The sequence below is a fragment of the Dendrobates tinctorius genome, unplaced genomic scaffold (genome assembly GCF_039654945.1).
Source record: "Dendrobates tinctorius isolate UK_male_01 unplaced genomic scaffold, ASM3965494v1 ptg000006l, whole genome shotgun sequence".
In the NCBI taxonomy this organism is placed as follows: domain Eukaryota; kingdom Metazoa; phylum Chordata; class Amphibia; order Anura; family Dendrobatidae; genus Dendrobates; species Dendrobates tinctorius.
The window spans coordinates 4,794,444-4,819,409 of record NW_027361674.1 but is presented as its reverse complement, the minus strand read 5'-3'; the positions used below and the strand labels follow the sequence as shown (position 1 = coordinate 4,819,409).

The 24,966-nt window shown below is 48.2% G+C and overlaps 1 long non-coding RNA gene across 1 annotated transcript in view; it reads right to left on the bottom strand.

Annotated features, from left to right (window-relative positions):
• Positions 1–14,041, bottom strand: part of LOC141084787 (uncharacterized) — a 111,492-nt gene extending 97,451 nt beyond the window's left edge. Inside the window, exons 1-2 of the long non-coding RNA XR_012231115.1 lie at positions 13,351–14,041; positions 2,437–2,624 (exon numbers count right to left, since the gene is read on the bottom strand). This is a non-coding gene — a long non-coding RNA (uncharacterized lncRNA). The remainder of the gene's footprint in view (positions 1–2,436; positions 2,625–13,350) is intronic.
• Between the last annotated feature and the right edge of the window lie 10,925 nt (positions 14,042–24,966).

Genomic DNA, 24,966 nt, shown 5'->3' with positions numbered 1-24,966 from the left:
TGCCCCTTTCAGAAACCCACACAGCATGATGCTCTGTATGGGCTCCCACACAGGATGATTCCCCTTTAGTCTCCTACACAGTATAATTATCCCTTTTGTGCCCTTGTAAAGAGTAAGACCAGGATGAGGGTGCCTGCATTGAGCTGGGTCCGGAACTGTCGATGTTGCCCGGGGGAAGGAATAGGCAACCGGACAGGTCCCATGACCCAGGAAGAGGGGGAGCATTTAAGCCAGAAACAGAGCTCAAAGCGCGCAAAGCATCAGACGGTCTCCCGCCAGCAGCGCGAGCAGAAGGAGGCATGTGGCACGCTCCGCAGGGTGACAGGCAGCACGGAGACAAGCCACGGCAGAGATTGAGCAAGCGCTCCAGACAAACTGTGAGTGTGCAGAGCCCCGCGCGCCCGGCTAGGCAGAGGGCTGTGCTCGTGTGGAGGAGTGTGTGCCAGGTGCAGGATCCAAAGGTGCTTCCCCCTTTACCGATAAACGAGCAGCAGCAGCACACATGTTGGACAGAGACTCCTGCAACGCTCCCTACTTTGGCTGCACAGATTTATGGACTAGGGGCTCAACGGGGAAAAACCACTGACTGCCCATTGCCACCAGAAGCTGGACCGTGATTCTCTGGATCCATCTAAGGACGTCACGCCAGCCGTTGCAGGTACTACAACCCCTATCAGACTGTATTTGAATAAGGACCAGAGAAGACCAGATATATATCATACTGTTGCGTTAACCATTTGTTTACTCCCCTTGTTACTATCCATTGGTTAATGTTATTAGCTTCCTGCAAATAGACCATTGCCACCCTTTTCTTTGATAGCCAATTAAACAACCTTGTTATACAGCCTTGTTCTGCAATCCCTGCGTTACTGCATTCCTGCACCTGCTTACACCCTGACCACTTGATACCTCAGGCCCCTTAACAATCGCTAATGATGCTTTGGCAGTAGTTTTGTCCATGCTTACTAATATATAAGTATTACAGGTCCTCTTCCTGCTTGTTGTTGTTTTCACAGACATCCCAGCCCTAAAGACCTGTCCATCAGCCTCTTCCATTTGATAAACGCTAAACATGAGAAAGCCACTTTCCAATAGGAGGAGGCTGATGGACTTGTCTGGTAAAGTGCTCCTCTATTAGCAGCCACAGAAGAGGACAGGAGAACTGTGCAGTATGTAAGGACGGCATCACTAACAGGCAGGAGGAGAGCCTGTAATATGTATCAATGAGTGCCACAAAATCATGTCCCCAACAGATCTCTTAAAATCTAGATAAAATGGACAACCCCTTTAAGCCCTGCTGCAATACACACAACTCAATGATTTCAGTACTGTCTAGAATAAGATATCAATGACAATTCATTGCATATCATGTTTATATATATTTATTTCTTAAAGTGCTATCATAAACCCCTTGTTTTCAGAGGCCTCTATTATATATTATTTCAGAGAAAAATATCTAGTATCATTTTTTTTATTATGTCTTTTGACTAGCGTAGTATGTCAGACACACATTCATTACTGAGCAGGTAAAGTAGATTAAATAGAGTCGGCTCGCCTGAAATCACCTTCTTCAGGTTCCATTATATATAATCGTGTCTGTCACAGGGTTGCGTTCGATACATTTCCAAATTTTAATAATGTTTCCTTTCAGACAGAGCACACTTAGTTGAATTATGTAAATGGATATCTTGATGTAAGCATAGATTTATGCTTTGCAGGACCTATTTGGGGGGTCTGTTACTAGTCACTTGCCTTGGGGCAGTTTACTCATCTACAATTTCTAGTCGCCTCTGCCTTATTGCTAATAAATAGAAGTTGACACTATATAGAAATCAGAAGGTTCGCATAATAAGAAATTAAAAAAAAAATAAAACATAATCCGAAAATAAAAAACATAAAACCTAAGTGAGTGATATAAATTTGTACAACATCCCATGAGACATTTATAAGGTACGGGATAATAAAGCCATTACTATCAGCTTGCTTAATGGAATGGAAAATGTTTCAAATTATTTAGCCGGTATAGGACATTTAGGTTAAACGTTCCTGACAGTGCTTCAATGCGAGTCTAGTTTATCATTTAGAAATAATATTAATTGGGCTTCATGGGTGGTCCGCTGAGATGGCAAAATGATAAACAAAGCTCCTCATTTTTCCCAAGTGCATTCAACTTGATGAGAAGTATAATGGAAATGTAATCTACTACTGTGTACTGTTCTACGTTATGTTTTGTTTGCTTTTTATTATGGTTTTGCTGATTATATTTTTAGCTATACCTTAAAAATAATATTAACTAATCATACTAATAATAATGGGCTTATTGCATGTTTTTTTCTTATTTTGCAGAGGCACTTTAATTTTCTGCAAATCGGTGAGAGTTTGAGGTCCTGAGACCTACATCGATCGAATAAGGAGACAGGAATGTGCAGCTCCTACCTGAGCGAGCACACAAGCAGAGTACGGATTGATAAGAAGAAATAATTGGTTTCATAGCCTTTGCTTTCCTTTGAATCCATACTGTACACTCTTGTCTCCTGAGTGGCGTACTTCTCAGGGGTCTATTCAGAGATCAATTTTGGGTCTCAGGACCCCGAACCCCACCGATCTGTAGAAAATGAAAGTGTCTGCAAAATATGAAAAAAAACATGATGACAGCTTAGTTACTTTAATATTACTACTATTAATAATATCATTTTTGTCATGGGAAGAGCATAGAATACACCAATACACTACTGATTTAATAAACACAGACTCCAAATCTACTCTGACAAAAGCTATATACTGAAAGCTTCAGGTTATTGATTGCCATGCAACATGTAAGCCTTACATGACCAAGTACAATACCAAACATCACACAGCCTCGACTCCCATCACCAAGTACAATACCAAACATCACACGGCCTCGGCTCCCATCACCAAGTACAATACCAACGACCTCGGCTCCCATCACCAAGTACAATACCAAACAGCACACTGCCTCGGCTCCCATCACCAAGTACAATACCAAACATCACACGGCCTCGGCTCCCATCACCAAGTACAATACCAAACATCACACGGCCTCGGCTCCCATCACCAAGTACAATACCAAACATCACACGGCCTCGGCTCCCATCACCAAGTACAATACCAAACATCACACGGCCTCGACTCCTTATTCCAGTGAGTGAAAATCTTAATGCTTCAGCATAAGACATTTTGGATAGTTGTAGCTTCCAGCTTTGTGGGAACAGTTTCAGAAAGACCCATTTCTGTTCCCCATGACCCCAGGACAAAGATTGTGAGCCCGGCCTCTCCTCCAACATCGGTGTCTGACTTCACAAAGGTTCTCCTGGATGAAGGGACAAAGTTCCCATAGAAACCTCCAAAATCTTGTAACAAACTTTCCCAGAAGAGATAAAGCTGTTATAAAATTAAATATGATATATAATAGGAAGGAATGTAGTGTAGGAACATGATTGGAATGTATCCACCTTCTGGGTAGGAAGGTTGTAGGAGATACCAGGTATCAGATGCTACTCTTTGAGTTTTTAAATTAATAGGAGTTCAGCCATCACTTAATAGTCAGGATAGAGAGCATCTTCATTTCTGAAGGAACCAGCATTTCAAGCATTACATTATAATTGGTAATATGTAATGCTTTCTTTCCCCTGTGGAGGCACTGCAGGTAATTTACACACTTCTTTATGTTTCTCTGCTGATTGCTGGGAGCCCTAGCAATAATAAGACCTGTGCTCAGCTTATTTTTGGTACGGTGTTAGCCAGTTGAAAAATTATTGCTCTCAGTGGGAAAGGCAAGATAATCTTGTAGTTATGATAGCTTTTCATGGCTAACCAAAATTAAAATAAATGATGCTACAAAGCAAGCTTTCGAGACTTCTTAGGTCTCTTCCTCAGGCATAGTAATACCATGCCTGAGGTAGAAATCTAAAAAGCTTGCTTTGTAGCATTATTTTTGTTAGCCATTTAAAGGCATCATAACTACTGTAGAGAAGATCATCTTGTTTTTCCCACTGAGAGCAGCTTACTTTTGAGACCCTTCAAAATAGACCCTATTAAAAATAAAAATATTAAACATTATTCCTTTTTTGCTTTTAATAATGTGAAAACAGAAGTATTCCCATTACTAGGAGCTGTAATGCATTTACTTTATACTCAGGATTTCTGAAGAGCATTTGATATATACCGTAATACATTACTTTTATAGGACCATACCTTGTATAAAACCAAAAATCCTAATATCACCTTTTGTAGTGTTTTATGCTTGGAAAAATAGTCTATATAATGGGTCTGATACAACAAGTGCAAATCTAGGATGCAATTAGTGATACAATCAATATATATCAGAAGACTGCCGCTTCCTAACTGCACCCTGTACAACCATAGATTCTGGAAAAGTGAGAGGGGCGGATTCAGCAACAGCAGGAAAGGTTATAAATGCAAATGGTGCTCATAAAATGAAAATGAGTAGATCTGTCCATGCAAGCTGCCAAGCTCGGATCAGGTAGTGGACATAGCGAATGGAATTAACCGTGAGGCTGCCATACATATTTCAGTTTATTCGTATTGTGCTGCGTTAATAAATAATAATAATAATCTTTATTTTTATACAGCACCAACATATTCCACAGCGCTTTACAGTTTGCACACATCATCATCTCTGTCCCTGATGGGGCTCACTACCTAAATTCCTAATCAGTATGTCTTTGGAATGAGGGAGGAAACCAGAGTATCCAGAGGAAACCCACACAAACACAGGGAGAACATACAAACTCCTTGCAGATATTGTCCTTGGTGGGATTTGAACCCAGGACCCCAACGCTGCAAGACTACAGTGCTAACCACTGAGCCACCATGCATTAGGTATTACCTTTATAGCCAACATATTAAAACAATATTGCAGGGTGAAAAGATAGGTACGTTGCGAGAAACAGCGGCTATCGTCTCCTTCCTGCAGTAAGTCAATCTCTGTGGAGGGCAGTACTGTTGTGTGCGAGTGTTCAGCATGGCTGATTGTGATAGTGGAGGCGACGATTGTGCTGCTGACATTCCCATTCCAGCATAAAGCAATGTGCATAGTTTGGTGCAAAAGTAACATAACACAGCATCTATAGAGTCATAGAATCAAAGAATATTCGAGTTGGAAGGGACCTCCAGGGTCATCGTGTCCAATCCCCTGCTCAATGCAGTATTCACTAAACCATCTCAAACCGATGTCTGTCCAGCCTCTATTTGAAGACTTCCGTTGAAGGAGATCTCATCACCCTCTTTCGTAGCAGCCTGTTTCATTCATTGATCACTCTTACCTTCAAAGAGATTTTTCTAATATCTAATCTATCTATCCTCAAAGGACATACTTTGCAGTCTGCTCACCATACTGGTAGCTCTTCTCTGAACTTGTTCCAGTTTTTCAATGTCTTTTTTAAAATGTAGTGCCCAGAATTTGACACAGTATTCCAGATGAGGCATGACCAAGGAGGAGTAGAGGGGCATCATTACTTCACTTAGACTCTATGCTTCTCCTAGAACTGTGTTTACCTTTTTTGCTGCTGCAGCACACTGTTGACTCATGTGTGATCTATTAGTATATCCAAGACTTTTTCACATGTGATGATGCTTAGTTCTATTCTTCCCATTCTGTAAATGTAATTTTTGTTTGTCTTGCCCAAATGTAAAATCTTGCATTTCTCCCTGTTAAATACCATTCTATTAGTCACTGCCCATTGTTCAAGCTTAACTAGATCCTTCTGAATCCTTCCTCTGTCTTCTCTAGTATTAGCTATCCCTCCTAGTTTTGCATCGTTGGCAAATTTGATCAGTTTACCTTCACCTTATCTAGATCATTTATAAAAATGTTGAACAACACTGATGCCAGAACAGGGCCTTGTGGTACCCTACTTGAAACACTCTTCCAATTGGATGTACAACCATTTGTTACTACTCTTTGAGTACGATCACTGAGTTACTTATGAATCCACCTAACTGTAGTCTTGTCAATTCCATACTTGGTCATTTTTTTTTAATAAGGATAGTATGAGATACTTTATCAAATGCTTTGCTATATTTGCCGCATTCCCTGATCCACCCAGTCAGTGATTCTATCATAGAAGGAAATTAGATTAGTCTGGCATGACTTGTTTGCTACAAACCCATGCTGGATCTGGTTAATTATTGTATTCTTATCCAAGTGCTTACATACCGTATATACTCGTGTATAAGCCGAGATTTTTAGCCCATTTTTTTTGGCTGAAAGTCCCCCTCTCGGCTTATACATGAGTCATATACCGGGGGGATCGGCAGTGGAGGGGGAGCGGCGGTGTCAGATCATACTCACCCTTCTCTGCAGCTCCCCTGCTTGTTCCATATTGTCGGCGCTGCTCTCTTCCTGCTTCAGTGGCCAAATGGTACCCCCTCATTAAATATGCGCATATTTAATGAGCGGTACCACGTGACCACTGAAGCAGGAAGAGCGCAGCACCGACAACATGGAACAAGCAGGGGAGCTGCAGAGAAGGGTGAGTATGAACGGGGGGAGGCATATTCACCTGTCCCTGCGCTCTGCTGTCTTGCGTCCTCTGCAGTGACATTCAGGTCAGAGGGCGCAATCGTGCCCTCTGCCCGCACAGTCACTGCAGAGCCCGCAACGCTGATGAGCAGGGGGCAGCGACATAGGTGAGTATACAGTTTTTTTTGTAATGGAGGCAGCGGCAGCAGCAGTAGCAATATGATGGGGCCACTCACTGTGCAGATAACTGGGGCCACTCACTGTGCAGATAACTAAGGCCACTCACTGTGCATCAAAGCTGGGGCCACTCACTGTGCAGATACCTGGGGCCACTCACTGTGCATCATAATTGGGGCTACACACTGTGCAGCATTATCTGGGGCTACTTACTGTGCAGATAACTGGGGCCACTCACTGTCCTTATTATCTGGGGCCACTCACTGTGCAGCATAACTGGGGCCACTCACTGTGCAGTATAACTGGGGCCACACACTGTGCAGTATAACTGGGGCCACACACTGCAGCATTATCTGGGGCCACTCACTGTGCACCCTCGGCTTATACGCGAGTCAATAAGTTTTCCCGATCTTTTTGTGACAAAATTAGGGGGGTCGGCTTATACACAAGTATATGCTGTTTAATAATTTGTTCAAAGATCTTTCCTGGTATAGAAGTAAGGCTCACTAGCCTGTAATTTCCTGGCTCCATCTTCTTTCCTTTTTTGAAGATAGGGACAATATTTGCCTTTCTACAATCTGCTGGGACTTCTCCTGTTCTCCACGATTTTTCAAAAATTCTGCTTAGTGGTTCTGCAATTTTCTCTGCTAACTCTTTCAGTACCCTAGGATATAATTCTTCTGGACCAGGAGATTTAAATTTATTTTCAGTAGCTAAGTGTTCCCTCACCATCTCTCTGTTTATAGATAGTGTAGATTATTTTATTCCTTTGATGACACAGTGAAGATCAGTTGATGTTACAATTGTTTTCTTAGAGAACACAGATGCAATATATGAATTTAAAAGTTGTGTCACAATCCATTTTTTGGATCTGTGTCAGATTCTGGATTCTCTTGTATAAACTTTTTTCCTTTCAGGCCATCGGGGATTAATATTAGTTTTTGCCCCTGGTGGCCGCTGGTGTTACTACATGTTTGGTTAGTCTGAGTCTGCTGATGGTGACCACTCCCACCTTCCTATAAAAGGTCACTTGAGGCATTCAGCTGGTGTTGGTGATATACTTCCTTTTGATACCGTGGTGAAGACTGGAGCTACCAAGTGCAGTGGTGGTTCAGCTTATCAGGAACAGTTGTGGTTCTGCTGAAAAGCTGAGTTCTGGAGCCTTACTCTGCTGCTCGGAGCATTGGCAGCAGAGAAAGCTAAGTTTTGTTTTTTAGTTGATTAACCCCAAGGTGTCTGTCTTATCTTTCCTTTGGTTTTTGGTGCAGTTCACTTTTTTACTTGTCTCACCTCCTAGGGAGGGGGGAAGGGGTTTAGCTCAGGGCTAAACAGGAGATAGGAATAGGTCGGTGACTTGGGCCTCACTACCATCAAGTATACCCCCAAGTTAAGGAAAGTCAGGGCACCCCCTTAGCCTGAGGGGCAGTTCAGAGGCCCAGGTTCCTCGTCCCCTGTTTTCCCACTACTGACCCGTTACAGTTTGACCTTCTCAACATCATTTTTGACCACTTCACCCTTTTCTTCCTGTAACAATCCTATAGCATCTTTGACTTTTTTTTGCTTTCACATACCTCAAAAATCATTTTTACTGCTTTTGGTCTCCCTTCCAAGCATCTCTTCATTACTGGTTTTAGCTCTTCGAAAACTTGCCCTGCATTGCCTGCAAACAGCATTATATTCTTCTTTAGATATGCCCCCTCTTTCAATTTAATATACTTTTTTTTCCTTTTAAACAAGTGATTAAGTTCTGTGTGCATCCACCCTGATCTCTTTAAATGCTTCCATTTCTTCCTTCTTTTTGGCATTGTTACAGATTATGCAGTGAGAATTTCATTTAGAAAAATCTCCCATCCTTCTTGAACATTTCTATGCTTTAGAACATCGAGCCATTAGACTATTCCTACCCTCTGTCTGAGTCCATCAACCCCTTTCCCACTGGCTTGGACCTATCATATATCCAGGTTACCTGGTACTTGCCGACATTGGACAGATGAAGATGTCCAGGTGATTTTGCACTTAAGGCTGTGTGCCCACGTTGCTTTTTTTAAGCGTTTCCGCAGCGCTTTTAGACGCGCATTTCTGCCGTGGAAACGCTTAAGAAAAGCATCCCATGTAATCATAATTGAATCCACACATGTTGTGCTAATGGTGCGTTTTTTTTCCACTGCGGAAACGCTTAGCAGAAAAAACGCAGCATGTTCATTAATTTTACGGAAACGCGTGCGTTTCCACAAACATACAATTGTATTGCAAAAACGCTTAGGAAAAAGCGCTTCATAAAGCGCATGCGTTTTCCCGGGAAGAGGGTGTGCATTTCCACTCAGGAATATTCTGCTTCAAAAAAGCAACGTGGGCACATAGTCTAATAGCGTTGTTCATGCTCGATCACAACCGGCTGTCAGCTGATTTTGACAGCTGACACCCGGCTCTCAGTGCCAGAAGCGGCTCCCATTTTAAACCCCTAAATGATGCTATCGAACTTGCAGCATTTCGGGAGCAGGCAGAGGGAAGAAAGCCCCTCTGCCCTTAGATCGGAGACCCCGCAACTCTCAAGGTCCCGATCGTTGCCATGGTGACCCGGGTCACCAGGCACTAGGAAGTTAGTTAGATCATGTGCAGTACATGACCTAGCTAACTTGTGTCTGCAGGGCTGACAGGCTATAAGGTATAGCAATTCTCCTGCATTGCTATACTTTATAACTGGGATCAGACTGCAGAAAGTGAAAATCCCATAATGGGACTAAATAAAAAAGTAAAAAAAAAATTTTGTTGGAAAAATAAGAAATCATTGGTCAACTTTTAAGACTTATAACTTCCTAACAAAAAATTTGCTTCAAAAATTATGCTGATGTGAAGTAGACTTGTGGGGAATGTAATTTATTAATTACTAGCTGAAGAGCCCGGCGTTGCCCGGGCATAGTACCTAACTGTGGGTCCCGCTGTCTTACCTTAACATCCCCGCTCTCCACCCGCTGTCCCATTCTATCCCTCCGCAGCCGCGCTCTACATCCATGTCCCAGTGTCCCTCCACAGCCCTGCTCTCTTCTTCCACAGCCCCGGACTCTTCGTGCACAGCCTTGCTCTCCCGCTCTCTCCCTGCACAGCCCCATTCTCTTCCTTCACAGCCCTGCTCTCCCGCTCTCTCCCTCTACAGCAGGGGTCTCAAACTCGGCAGGGTAAATGGGCCACAAATAAAAATAAATTTGAGCTGGGGGCCACATTCCTTTCAAACATAATACACCCCGTACAAGCGCGGCTCCGCTCCATACACCTCGTACACACAGGGCTCCGCTCCGTACACCTCGTACACACAGGGCTCCGCTCCGAACACCTCGAACACACAGGGCTCTGCTCCATACACCTCATAAACACAGGGGTCCGTACACCACGTACACACACGGCTCCGCTCCATACACCTCGTACACACAGGGCTCCGCTCCGTACACCTCGTACACACAGGGCTCCGCTCCATACACCTCGTACACACAGGGCTCCGCTCCATACACCTCGTACACACAGGGCTCTGCTCCATACACCTCGTACACACAGGGCTCTGCTCCATACACCTCGTACACACAGGGCTCTGCTCCATACACCTCGTACACACAGGGCTCTGCTCCGTACACCTCGTACACACAGGGCTCTGCTCCGTACACCTCATACACACAGGGCTCTGCTCCGTACACCTCATACACACAGGGCTCTGCTCCGTACACCTCGTACACACAGGGCTCTGCTCCGTACACCTCGTACACACAGGGCTCTGCTCCGTACACCTCGTACACACAGGGCTCCGCTCCGAACACCTCGAACACACAGGGCTCTGCTCCATACACCTCATAAACACAGGGGTCCGTACACCACGTACACACACGGCTCCGCTCCATACACCTCGTACACACAGGGCTCCGCTCCGTACACCTCGTACACACAGGGCTCCGCTCCATACACCTCGTACACACAGGGCTCCGCTCCATACACCTCGTACACACAGGGCTCTGCTCCATACACCTCGTACACACAGGGCTCTGCTCCATACACCTCGTACACACAGGGCTCTGCTCCATACACCTCGTACACACAGGGCTCTGCTCCGTACACCTCGTACACACAGGGCTCTGCTCCGTACACCTCATACACACAGGGCTCTGCTCCGTACACCTCATACACACAGGGCTCTGCTCCGTACACCTCATACACACAGGGCTCTGCTCCGTACACCTCATACACACAGGGCTCTGCTCCGTACACCTCATACACACAGGGCTCTGCTCCGTACACCTCGTACACACAGGGCTCTGCTCCGTACACCTCGTACACACAGGGCTCTGCTCCGTACACCTCGTACACACAGGGCTCTGCTCCGTACACCTCGTACACACAGGGCTCCGCTCCGAACACCTCGAACACACAGGGCTCTGCTCCATACACCTCATAAACACAGGGGTCCGTACACCACGTACACACACGGCTCCGCTCCATACACCTCGTACACACAGGGCTCCGCTCCGTACACCTCGTACACACAGGGCTCCGCTCCGTACACCTCGTACACACAGGGCTCCGCTCCATACACCTCGTACACACAGGGCTCCGCTCCATACACCTCGTACACACAGGGCTCTGCTCCATACACCTCGTACACACAGGGCTCTGCTCCATACACCTCGTACACACAGGGCTCTGCTCCGTACACCTCGTACACACAGGGCTCTGCTCCGTACACCTCATACACACAGGGCTCTGCTCCGTACACCTCATACACACAGGGCTCTGCTCCGTACACCTCATACACACAGGGCTCTGCTCCGTACACCTCATACACACAGGGCTCTGCTCCGTACACCTCGTACACACAGGGCTCTGCTCCGTACACCTCGTACACACAGGGCTCTGCTCCGTACACCTCGTACACACAGGGCTCTGCTCCGTACACCTCGTACACACAGGGCTCTGCTCCATACACCTCATACACACAGGGCTCTGCTCCATACACCTCATACACACAGGGCTCTGCTCCATACACCTCATACACACAGGGCTCTGCTCCATACACCTCATACACACAGGGCTCTGCTCCATACACCTCATACACACAGGGCTCTGCTCCATACACCTCATACACACAGGGCTCTGCTCCATACACCTCATACACACAGGGCTCTGCTCCATACACCTCATACACACAGGGCTCTGCTCCATACACCTCATACACACAGGGCTCTGCTCCATACACCTCATACACACAGGGCTCTGCTCCATACACCTCATACACACAGGGCTCTGCTCCATACACCTCATACACACAGGGCTCTGCTCCATACACCTCATACACACAGGGCTCTGCTCCATACACCTCATACACACAGGGCTCTGCTCCATACACCTCATACACACAGGGCTCTGCTCCATACACCTCATACACACAGGGCTCTGCTCCATACACCTCATACACACAGGGCTCTGCTCCATACACCTCATACACACAGGGCTCTGCTCCATACACCTCGTACACACAGGGCTCCGCTCCGTACACCTCGTACACACAGGGCTCCGCTCCATACACCTCGTACACACAGGGCTCCGCTCCGTACACCTCGTACACACAGGGCTCTGCTCCGTACACCTCGTACACACAGGGCTCCGCTCCGTACACCTCATACACACAGGGCTCTGCTCCGTACACCTCGAACACACAGGGCTCTGCTCCGTACACCTCAAACACACAGGGCTGCGCTCCATACACCTCGTACACACAGGGCTCCATTCCATACACCTCGAACACACAGGGCTCTTCTCCATCCAGGTAAAAAGTTGTGGCCTCTGTTCACACGGGATGCATTCTAGTTGGCACTGGGCAGCCCCACTATATGGTGTTACTAAGAGGTTGTGAACCAGAAGCCCTGCATTCCCTGTGTGAACACTGCCACATGCAGATTATTTTTTCTGCACTGGTGTGCCAAACGGCCAATCCCTGATTGTAGGCTGGCTGTTTCATTTGGTATTATTGCACCTGTGCAGCTGCCATTTTACTTGGGTCTGCTGCACCCTGGATTAGTGCAGATGCATTTGGGCCTGTCTGGTTTGTAACTGAATTTTTTGGAGGATTTTTTTTCCTCTTTTTGAGGTTTTCATGCTAGAGTAGGGACTGACAAGTGTAAGGAACTTTGACGCAATTTGCCAGCTTCCGTATTAAGGCCTTAATATCAACTAATACCTTACATATATTGATATGTTTTTTGTGCACTTTTTATATTTTTTCCAGGGTGCAGTTGGGCCCAAATGGTTCAGCAAACTTGTGGCCTCTGTTCACACGGGATGCATTCTAGTTGGCACTGGGCAGCCCCCCTATATGGTGCTACTAAGAGGTTGTGAGCCAGAAGCCCTGCATTCCCTGTGTGAACACTGCCACATGCAAATTATTTTTTCTGCACTGGTGTACCAACACGGCCAATCCCTGATTGTAGGCTGGCTGTTTCATTTGGTATTTATGCATCTGTGCAGCTGACATTTTACTTGGGTCCGCTGCACCCTGGATTAGTGCAGATGCATTTGGGCCTGTCTGGTTTGTATCTGAATTTTTTGGAGGATTTTTTCCTCTTTTTGAGGTTTTCACGCTCTGCTCCATCCACCCTGTAAACCCCTCCTGACCCCACGCATAAACTTACCTTCATCCAGTACCATGACAACCAGCACACAGACAGCAGCATCCATCCTGCACACACTGAGGCCCCTGATCAAGTGACTCTGACTCCTCCCCCTCCTGTGACCTCATCACAGGTCCTGTGCAGTGTGTGCACACAGAACAGCCAATGCCATCGCTGCTCCTGAATGCGTGCCTTCCCCCTGCCTCAGGGAGTGAGACATGTGGTGCACCGCAGGCCACAGATGCCTGCCTCAGGGGCTGCATGTTTGAGACCCCTGCTCTACAGCCCCACTGTCTTCCTTCCTCCACAGCCCCGCTCTCCATGCACCACACGCGGTGACGCTGGGACCAGGAGAGTGAGGTGCGTAGATTGTTCGTTCGGCCGGAGTGGGTGGAGCTAGTGCAGAGCTGCAGCTCATGTGATTGGGCAGCCTGCAGGGGCGTGGCCTAGCACTGTAGTAGGCCGCAGTAGAAGCCGGGGACTAAATTTAGGCCGGGAAGCTGCAGTGGAGAGGAGGGATAGCACAGTTAGCGACGGGGAGCGCCGACTAAGCTGGGATAGGGCTGGCAGGGGGCCGGCACTATTCTGCCCCTGTCCTGAAGACTGTCTTCCACACAGCCCAGCTCTCAATGCACTGTCCTGCTGTATCTGTCCTCAGCCCGGCTCTCTAACCGCGTCCCACTCTGCTGCTTCGTTTTTGGTTGGTGTCCCACTCTGCTGCTTTGTGATTGGTTGGTGATACACACATTCAGATTTATATATAGAGATGGTGTGTGATATATCTCTCTAGCTTAAGGGCATAAGAATTAAAATTTTGAAAATTGCTAAATTTTCTAAATTTTTCTAAATTTCCATTTTTTCACAAATAAACGTAAGTTATATAGAAGAAATGTTACCACTATCATGAAGTACAATATGTTGCAAAAAAAATCTCAGAATAAGTGGGGTCCATTCCAGTGTTATTACTGTCAGGAACACTGCACTTGCTCACTGAGCCAGTGCGCGTGTCCTGAGTACAAAAAGAGTGCTCAAAGATACCTGTGGAGCGGGGCAGCAGTGGTGACGATGCATGCTTCAGACTATCAGGACCTGAAGCATGTGACTGCTGGGGGCGTGACCTAAGCTCCACAGAGCTAGGAGCTGCAGGGAAACTCCTAGAAAGGTAACTATGGGACAAGTTACCAAGGGGCATAGACAGGGCCGTAAACCAGATAAAGCCGGGTCAAAGCACGAGATAGCAGGACAGTACCAAAGGGTTAGACAGAGTGAATAGTCAGGACGTAGCAATAGATCAGAAAATCGGAACGGGCAATGGACGGTACAATAGGGACAAACTGTAACGGAGTAACAATAGCCAAGCCAGGAGGTCAGAACCGGAGAAGACAATAGTACCAAAACGAGAGACGGAGTACAGAGTGAGGGGACAGACCGGGTCATACACGGGAATCAAACAAGCAATGCAGTATACACGCACACCAGGGGGGTCAGACACACAGCCAGAAAAACAGTATAGTTGACAGGGAATCCTAGTCTGGAGTGAGTATAAATACCCCTCCAAGATCCAAAGAGAGGCCGACAAAAGTTAACCCTGTGAGAACAGGACATTAACCATGTCCTAACCATGACAGTACCCCCTCTTATTGGGGGGCCACTGGACACCCAGGTTTCTCAGGGTATCTGGCATGAAAAGCCCGCACCAGTCGATCAGCGTGCACCGAACTGGCCGGAACCCATGACCGATCCTCAACAGAAGATCCATTCCAATGGATAAGCTACTGAAGTCTCCGGCGCACCCACCGTGAATCAATGATGCGCCCTACCTCGTACTCCAGTTGACCTTCTACCAACACTGGTGGAGCCACAGATGAGTGATCTTCTCTAACTGTCCCCACAGGTTTTACTAGGGACCTGTGGAAGACGTTAGATATTTTGAAGGAGGTGGGCAACTGTAATCTGTATGCCACCGGGTTGATCACCTCTACAATCTTGTATGGGCCAATAAATTTTGGGCCCAACTTCATAGAGGGTATTTTAAGTTTGATGTTATGGGTGGACAACCAGACTTTTTCCCCCACTGTCAACGCAGTACCCAACCCCCTCCTCCTGTCCGCAAAATGTTTGTACTTCTTCTGGGCTTTGGAGATGTTCCCCTGCACCTCCCTCCAGAGGGTTTTTAACTGTTGTACCATCCTCTCGGCACCAGGGCAATCCGAATCCATACGGGAAAATACCCCAAACTGCGGAACAAACCCATAATTGACCAGAAAGGGAGACTTTCCGGTAGACTGATTAATACGACAGTTGAATGCAAATTCTGCCATGGGCAATACCTCATACCAGACTTCCTGTCTGGAGGAGGCCAGGCATCTCAGAATCTGCTCCAACGACTGGTTGGACTGGTGCATTCAGTCTGTCCATTGGATTCCGGGTGTTAGGCAGAGGAGAATGACAACGTGACCCCCAACTTCATACAAAACGCTCTCCAAAACCTGGCCACAAATTGCACACCCCTGTCCAACACCATGTTCACGGGCACTCCATGCTATCGATCAATGTGCTGTAACAAGCGGGCCAAGGTTTCAGCAGGTGGTAACGCAGGTAATGGCACAAAGTGGGCTTGCTTAGAAAATCTATCAACCACTATCCATACCACTGAGTTGCCCTTGGAAGATGGAAGATTAGTGATAAAGTGTGTCCATGGTTTATCCGAAATTGGCAAAGGCACCAATTCCCCGGCTGGCCGGACCTGAGAGCTTTTAGAGCGCGCGCACACCCCACAAGTATTTACAAACCTTTTTATATCAGTACCCACAGAGGGACACCAAAAACCCCTAGCTACTGCCCCCCGAGTAGCTACAATACGAGGGTGTGCACTTAACACAGTCATGAAATTCTTGAAGGAGTGTGAGAGGGAATTGTTTGGGTACAAACAATTTACCTGGGGGTTTTGTTATGATTGAGTCACCGTAAGAGACAAAAACAGAAATGCTAGCTAAGTCCAGAAAACCAGAGAAGTTGGCCGCTATCGGATTGCAGACCCCTGAACCTATCAACACAATTAGCAGTAGCCGTGGGGGGTTCCTACGATGTCCTAGACCCCTCGATCACAGCTGGAGAATTAAATAGGCCTAAAGAAAGAAAAGGGAAATCTAAACTGCCCCAGAGCAGACCCCAAAGCAATAGGCAGCCCACAACATATAATAACGGTGAAGCAAGATGAAAACACTAACACAGACAGAAAGATAGACTGAGCAAAGACGGGGCCCAAGCTAACTAGATAGAAAAGGACAGGAAGGCTGCTGTCTGCAATCCGTGAAAAACCCTATGAAAATAAGAGCCAACAGACTGACAGTGAAAAAGGCCCTGAAGACGCTAGGCTTCAAAAAAGCTATGTCAGTACTCAGGAATATTCTGAAGACTGAGCAACAGGCAAAAGGAGATTCAGCTCACCCCAGCAGGGAATGGCAGAATCCAGAAAAGCAAGGAAAACAAAACACAAATGCTAACAGGCAAAGCAAAAAACTTAGCTTTAGAGGAGCAGGAATCAGACTGGTGTCCTAGAAGTCCACAGAGAAATCACCCGCAGGGCAGAAGGGCGTCGGCAGCCTTATATCCAGTCCGTGACTCCACTCAGCCAGTCATCCTCATTAGGCTCTGGTGCATGATAATCAGGCTCATTACCTTCCTTTACCAGAATAGGGAGTTCACCAGACCTCAGTGGCGAAGGGGAAAATGAACTCACAACTAGAGTTGAGCGACTTTTGGTTTTTTAGGGTCGAATTTCGTTTCGTGAAACCCGACTTTTCCAAAAGTCGGGTCGAGCAAGATCGGCCGATTATAGGGAAAAGTCGGGGTCGTCCCGAAACACGAAACCCAATGTAAGTCGATGGGGAATAAAAGTCGGCAGTGAGAGGAGGACAGGAAAGACACCTACAGTGCTCATTTGAATGCCAAAAGCATCAATTCTTCTTACTTAAGCTTGTCAACCTTAATTATCTTCATAATACAAGTTACGCACTGAAAAATGGGGGTTATTTGGCTAAAGTTGTGGGGGGGTAGGGCTGGCTCCAGGTTTTCATGTGCCCTGGGCGAAAGAGCGCCCCTTTAACACATACCACAACTTATCATGCTCCGATACGGCAGAGAAATAGCGGTATAGTACAATGAAAAATACTTCACTTTTTACATCTCATGACGAGGCCCATCTATTTCTCCATACAGAATCATTGGTCCCATATAATGTTTGAAACAGTATATGATGAGCTCCACATAATGCTACAGTATATGTTGGTCCCCATGGATGAAGCTCCACTGTCTTATGGGCCCAAATAATGCTCCAAACATAATGGGCCCCATTTCTAATGCTCTAGTGTATAATGGGCCCTGTAAATGCTGCTCCAGTGTCTGATGTCCACCTTTGGAATGTTCCAGTGTATGGTGGGCCCCATCTATCATTCTCCAGAGTATAGTGCTCCCTAAAAATTGCTGTCCCAACATTGAAAACAATCAAATAAGTCTCCTCGCTAGGGAATCCCTGTACTAGTCTGGACTCCCCATCTTCCATCTCGCTGCACAGTATTTCAACCTTGCAAGTGCTGTGATCCTGAGCAAGTAGGGGGGGCCCACTCGTTGGCGACGGCACTGGCACAGGGCCCCTGATAGTACGGTGGTGTGTCTGATGGCGGGTGGGCCGAACCTGCACTTTCATCTGCAGCTTCCTCTTTGTCACCGTGTAAGATGGAACTGTATATGAGAAGGGTAACCTGAGTTTCATCAGGGTCAGATTCAGGCCATGTAGCGTGCGAGGGGAATGTAGTGGTCTGGGTCAATGTACCAGCAGATTCATCGAGCAGTGGCTGGGCATCAGTGCACTTGTGTCGCCCCCAGGAGTACGGTCGCCACAGTGGCATTACCTTCCTCCTAGGGAGTGTGATGTCATGCTTGGGAGCAACGAAGGATCTCTCTAGCAGGTTAACTGATTGGGCGGCGTTATTCCCACGAGTCATGACTCTCCAAACAGCGTTCATGAAGGCAAAGTGTTTGTTTTACGTGGGCAGTATGGTTGCAAAGCTGAACCTTAAAGGAATGTCCAGAAGGGCACCACCAGGAGTGGAGCCTACGTTTAAATTGGACTCCACCTGGGAAACCTCAACCATGCCAGCTACAGAACAGATGCACACATTGCAAGCTTAATTCCGTTAACGAACAAGACTCCGTCATGCCCCGCGGTCCGAGTCCGGCTTACTAGAGGGACACGTGAGGCTCTGGCACATGAGATTGGCCAATAACTGGTGTGTCATGCCCTTACATGTCCGTGGCTGCATATGCGCTACACTGAAAAGGCCAGCGTTTGTCGCTTACAGGTGCAGATAACCCGCTGAACAACGTTAGTGATGGGGATCACTGATTACAATTATTACCCGCGAACGATGATTTCCCAGTAAGTGCAGGTCAACCGCAGTTCCGGAATTAGGCCTAACCGTCATTCCTGAAAAAATGAAAAACTTACGTGTGCAAACCACAGGTGCCGTAGCTTGCTTAACAGCTCGCCAGCCGTTCTCACGCCCAGTATGGCTTGCACGTGATTGCACAAAGGTGAGAAAGGATACCGTATCCCCGGGTAACATGTATGGATAGCGTACACATTCAAAATATATGTCTATACATCAGGAGGCAGGCTCAGACGGTGTTAGGCCCAGTATGGCTTGCACGTGATTGCACAAAGGTGAGAAAGGGTACTGTATCCCCGGATAACATGTATGGATAGCGTACACATTCAAAATATATGTCTATACATCAGGAGGCAGGCTCAGACGGTGTTAGGCCCAGTATGGCTTGCACGTGATTGCACAAAGGTGAGAAAGGGTACCGTATCCCCGGATAACATGTATGGATAGCGTACACATTCAAAATATATGTCTATACATCAGGAGGCAGGCTCAGACGGTGTCAGGCACAGTATGGCTTGCACATGATTGCACAAAGGTGAGAAAGGGTACCGTATCCCCGGATAACATGTATGGATAGCGTACACATTCAAAATATATGTCTATACATCAGGAGGCAGGCTCAGACGGTGTTAGGCCCAGTATGGCTTGCACGTGATTGCACAAAGGTGAGAAAGGGTACCGTATCCCCGGATAACATGTATGGATAGCGTACACATTCAAAATATGTCTATACATCAGGAGGCAGGCTCAGACGGTGTCAGGCACAGTATGGATTTGACGGCCCAGACTACACAGCGGAGGAGCAGGGAGAGGTAAAGATTGCAAATGCTGGGGCCCTGCCCAAGCAAGGGGGGCCCACTCGTGGGCGTCGGTACTGGCACTGGGCCCCTCATAGTACGGCGGTGTGTCTGACGGCGGGTGTGCACCACCACCGTCAGAGACACTTGATTGCACTATGAGGGACCCTGTGCCTGTAGCATCCGCGGCAGTGCCTGGTCGCGTGTCCTCGTCGGCAGCACCAGCTGCCACCACCCCCCATCAGCGTCCTCGCCACAGCGCGCGCTCTTACCCTGCCTCTTGCTCTGTTACTTCTCTGCGCCCTCTCCTTAGGCCGCGGGCGTGCGCCAGCATTCCTTCTTCTGCCGGCGGTGGGCGGCGCTGGGGGCTGGGCGTACCTCCCACTTCCGGACCCTAAGGTATTTCAAGCGTCCTCACTGTAGAGAGTAAAACAGAAGCCGCGGAGACACCATCACGTGTTTCTCAACGCTAGCAATGACCAGCCAGGTCTTTGCCCGGGAAGGAACAACCACGGGAAGGGAAGTCTCCAATGAAGGAAACCACCTATGCCAAAACATGGCATCCATCCACATACAGCTGTTTCGGGGTATTGCCCCTCATCAGTGTGGAGTAGGAAACTGGCTGGTAGGAGCAATGCCTAGTAAAAAGACTATGAAGAGGAGGATGAATGAACTCATGGAGATCAACATCTGACACTGCGGAGACACCATCACGTGTTTCTCAACGCAGTGATTCTAGAGCACTGCCCCCATCCCTTATGGGAAATATGTAAAACATGCAAAACAGAAGCCGCGGAGACACCATCACGTGTTTCTCAACGCAAGCAATGACCAGCCAGGTCTTTGGGATGGGGGCAGTGCTCTAGAATCACTGCGTTGAGAAACACGTGATGGTGTCTCCGCAGTGTCGGATGTTGATCTCCATGAGTTCATTCATCCTCCTCTTCATAGTCTTTTTACTAGGCATTGCTCCTACCAGCCAGTTTCCTACTCCACACTGATGAGGGGCAATACCCCGAAACAGCTGTATGTGGATGGATACCATGTTTTGGCATAGGTGGTTTCCTTCATTGGAGACTGCCCTTCCCGTGGTTGTTCCTTCCCGGGCAAAGACCTGGCTGGTCATTGCTTGCATTGAGAAACACGTGATGGTGTCTCTGCGGCTTCTGTTTTGCATGTTTTACATATTTCCCATAAGGGATGGGGGCAGTGCTCTAGAATCACTGCGTTGAGAAACACGTGATGGTGTCTCCGCAGTGTCGGATGTTGATCTCCATGAGTTCATTCATCCTCCTCTTCATAGTCTTTTTACTAGGCATTGCTCCTACCAGCCAGTTTCCTACTCCACACTGATGAGGGGCAATACCCCGAAACAGCTGTATGTGGATGGATACCATGTTTTGGCATAGGTGGTTTCCTTCATTGGAGACTGCCCTTCCCGTGGTTGTTCCTTCCCGGGCAAAGACCTGGCTGGTCATTGCTTGCGTTGAGAAACACGTGATGGTGTCTCGGCGGCTTCTGTTTTGCATGTTTTACATATTTCCCATAAGGGATGGGGGCAGTGCTCTAGAATCACTGCGTTGAGAAACACGTGATGGTGTCTCCGCAGTGTCGGATGTTGATCTCCATGAGTTCATTCATCCTCCTCTTCATACTCACTGTAGAGAGGACGCCTGAGGATTGTGTGATACTCCATGCTCTGTTCTGGCCCCACTGTTTTGCTAAAGCTTTATGTTAGCTTCCTCTCCTTCTCCCTGGCTGTCTCTGCCCTGTCCTTCCTTCTCCTCGCCCCTTCCTCCTGGTCCCTTGGGTCTCGGCCCTTCTGTATTCTGTCCCGGTGTCTCCCTTCTGGGTCCTCCTAGTCTGTAACCCCTTGGCTCCCGCGCCCTCTCCTGTGCTTCCCCTCTAGTAGCTGCTACCTGGCTGCTTCCTCCTATATTCTGGTTCTCTGGATCCCTGTCCGGTGCCCTTGCCCTGTAGCACCCCGTGTCCCCGAGCCGCCCCTCCTGGTACCGGCTGTCGCGGTTCTGTCCTCTGCGGTGTTGCCCCTAACGATCCCTGTATAGGGGTCGGTCATCACCTGGCGCGCTCGACCCAGGGGCTCCAGATCCGCGACCCAGAGGGTCCACTCTCGGACTTTGTCCATCCCCTGACCGTTACAGTGCCAGTGCCCGCGCCCAAGAGTCGGCCTACCCACCTGTCCAGGGCAACGGCACTCGCACGGTGTCGTGCGCTAGGTGGTGACCCCGGCCATGGGGGGGGAGGCAGCACAGTTAGGGAGTTTTAGAAAGTGGCATATGTTGATGTTGGACATTCAGCTGATGCAAAAGGCGAAATAGGTCAAGTCCCAGGAAGAGGTGGACCAAAGCAAGCCATTTTTCTGTCACCCTATGTGTCATCAGGGGAAGGTGGGACAAAATCCTTGGAAACCCATGCATGGTTCATTTTAATGAAGGTTAGATCATCCACATTTTGGGTTGACAGACGGGTCCTTTTTTCTGTCAGGATTGATCCAGCTGCACTGAAGACTCTTTCCGATAGCACACTTGCAGCTGGGCAAGCGAGCTCCTGTAAGGCATAATTGTGCCAATTCAGGCCAGGTGTCCAGTTTAGCGGCCCAATAGTCAAAGGGGAATGACCTGTGTGGGAGAACATCGATATGGGAGGAAAAGTAGTTTGTAACCATAGTTGACAACTGCTGTCTCCTGTCACTTTCCATCGATGCAGTATTACCAGTTGTGTGAGCGGTACTTGAAAAATCAGTCCACAACATTGTCATGAAACCCCTGTCTCCAACGCCACTTCTGCTGTGTGCACCATGAACACCTCTGCCAAGCCGCCCCCGGCCCGTACGGCTCGTGTGAGAACCATCACCGCTGCTGTGTGCTGGGAATGCCTCAAGCAACCGATTTACCAGAGTTGCTTGTTTATTAGCCAATATTAGGTCAAGGTTCTCCTGTGGCATGATGTTTTGTAATTTGCCTTTATAGCGTGGTTCCAGGATGCTGGCCAACCAGTAGTCATCATCGTTCATCATTTTGGCAATGCGGGGGTCCCTTTTTAGGATCTGCAAGGCATAATCTGACATGTGGGCCAATGTTCCCGGTGTCAATGATGCACTGCGAGTGCTGGTTGGAGGAGCACTTTCTGGCAAATCCACATCCCTCCAGTCACGCACAAACCCTGTACCAGACCTTGCCATGCCAACATTTTCACTTGCCCCACGAGATGCATCCTCCTCCCCTAAGTAATCATCCCCATCATCATCTTCCTCCTCCTCTTCTTCCTCCACCTCGTCCAGGAGTGGTCCCTGAGCAGACAATGGCTGAATGTCATCAAGGATTCCCTCCTCCTCCTCCTCCTCATCAACATTGGCTGCAGACGCCTGCTCCTTAAGGTGCGTCAAAGTTTGCATGAGCAGACGCATAAGTGGGATGCTCATGCTTAGGATGGCGTCGTCTGCGCTTACCAGCCGTGTGCATTCCTCAAAACACTGAAGGACTTTACAGAGGTCTTTCAGCTTCGACCACTGCACACCTGTCAACTCCATGTCTGCTCTCAAAGTGCCTGGCCGTGTATCCTCCCACAAATGCATTATGGCCTGCCTCTGCTTGCACAGCTGCTCCACCATGTGCAGGGTGGAGTTCCACCTTGTTGCAATGTCGATAATGAGGCGGTGGTTTGGAAGGTGGAGCAATCGCTGCAGCTTCTGCATACGAACGGAGTGTACAGGCGACCGGCGGATGTGCGCGCACCGTCTTCGCACCTTCTGGAGCAGGGCTGTTAACTCCGGATAATTTTTGAGGAAGCACTGCACCACCAGGTTCAAGGTGTGAGCCAAGCAAGGTATGTGGCTGAGTTTTGAAAGGGCTATGGCTGCCACAAAATTACGGCCGTTATCACTAACTACCTTGCCTGCCTCAAGATGTACACTGCCCAGCCATGACTCAGTTTGTCGCTTCAAGTACTCGGCCAGCACCTCGGCGGTGTGTCTGTCGCCCAAACACATCATCTGCAACACAGCCTGCTGACGCTTTCCACTAGCTGGTCGATATGGGGACACCTCGTGTGCAACAGTGGCAGCTGCAGATGGAGTGCTAGTACGACTGCGCTCTGTGGACGAGCTTTCGCTTCTGGAGGAGGAGGAGGAGGGTCGAACGCCTACAGCCAACTGTTTCCTATATCGTGGGCTAGGCAGCGCTGTCCCCTGTGGACCCTGCATCTACCACATTAACCCAGTGCGCAGTGATGGACACGTAACGGCCCTGGCCATGCCGACTGGACCATGCATCAGTTGTGAGGTGCACCTTTCCACTAACTGACTGCTTGAGTGCATGGACAATGCGGTCTTTCACATGATGGTGGAGGGCTGGGATGGCTTTGCGAGAGAAGAAGTGGCGACTGGGTAGGTCATAGCGTGGTACTGCATAGGCCATGAGTTCGCGGAAAGCTGCGCTTTCCACCAACCGATAGGGCATCATCTCAAACGAGATTAGTTTGGCAATGTGGGCGTTCAAACCCAGTGTACACGGATGAGAGACTGAGTACTTTCTTGACCTACTCATAGTGTCTGGGAGGGTGAGCTGGACTTGAGAGCTGCATATGGTGGAAGTAGCGGTGGACAGGGCGGACTGAGAGAGGGTTGATGATGGTGATGGAGTTGGTGTCCTTTCTGATGGCCTAGATTCAGTATTTTGTTGATATAACAGTGGGATTCCCTGACTGCTGTGGCCTTGCAACGACACCTCAACATTTACTGCTGTGCTAACCTGTGGGCTTACAGTGGGGGAAACAATGTAGCGTTGCTGACTACCTTCTTTGTGATCAGTTGCACATGTGGCACTTGAGGTTTGGTGTTGTGTCCACGCTTGCAAGTGCATGCTGGTTAAATGTCTAAGCATGCAACTGGTATTCAAATTTTTCAGATTTTTCCCTCGGCTAAAGGTCTTTGCGCACTTCTTACAGATAACCTTGGCCTGATCATGAGGATTTTGTTCAAAAAAGTGCCACACTGCACTCTTCCTACTTTGGCAGACATTTTGCGGCCTAGCACGCTGTGATCTTTTGACCCTCTGGACAAGCTGTCCAGCAACTCTTTTGATTTTTGGAACCTGTCTTTGGAGTGCTCCGGGCCTGCCAGATAACAGCTGTTGCGATGTCGATGTCTGCTGTGGATGCTCCTCATCTGAGCTATTGGAAGCCTCACCCTCTTCCCCCAATGGATGCCAATGTGGGTCAACAACTGGGTCATCCATCACCTCCTCTTCAATGTCATGTGCACCTTCCTCTGTGTCACCGTGTATGGTGGTATAGTGTGCGGGAAGGGGCACCTGAGTCTCATCAGGGTCAGAATCTGGCTCTGTACACTGCGATGACAATGTAATGCTCTG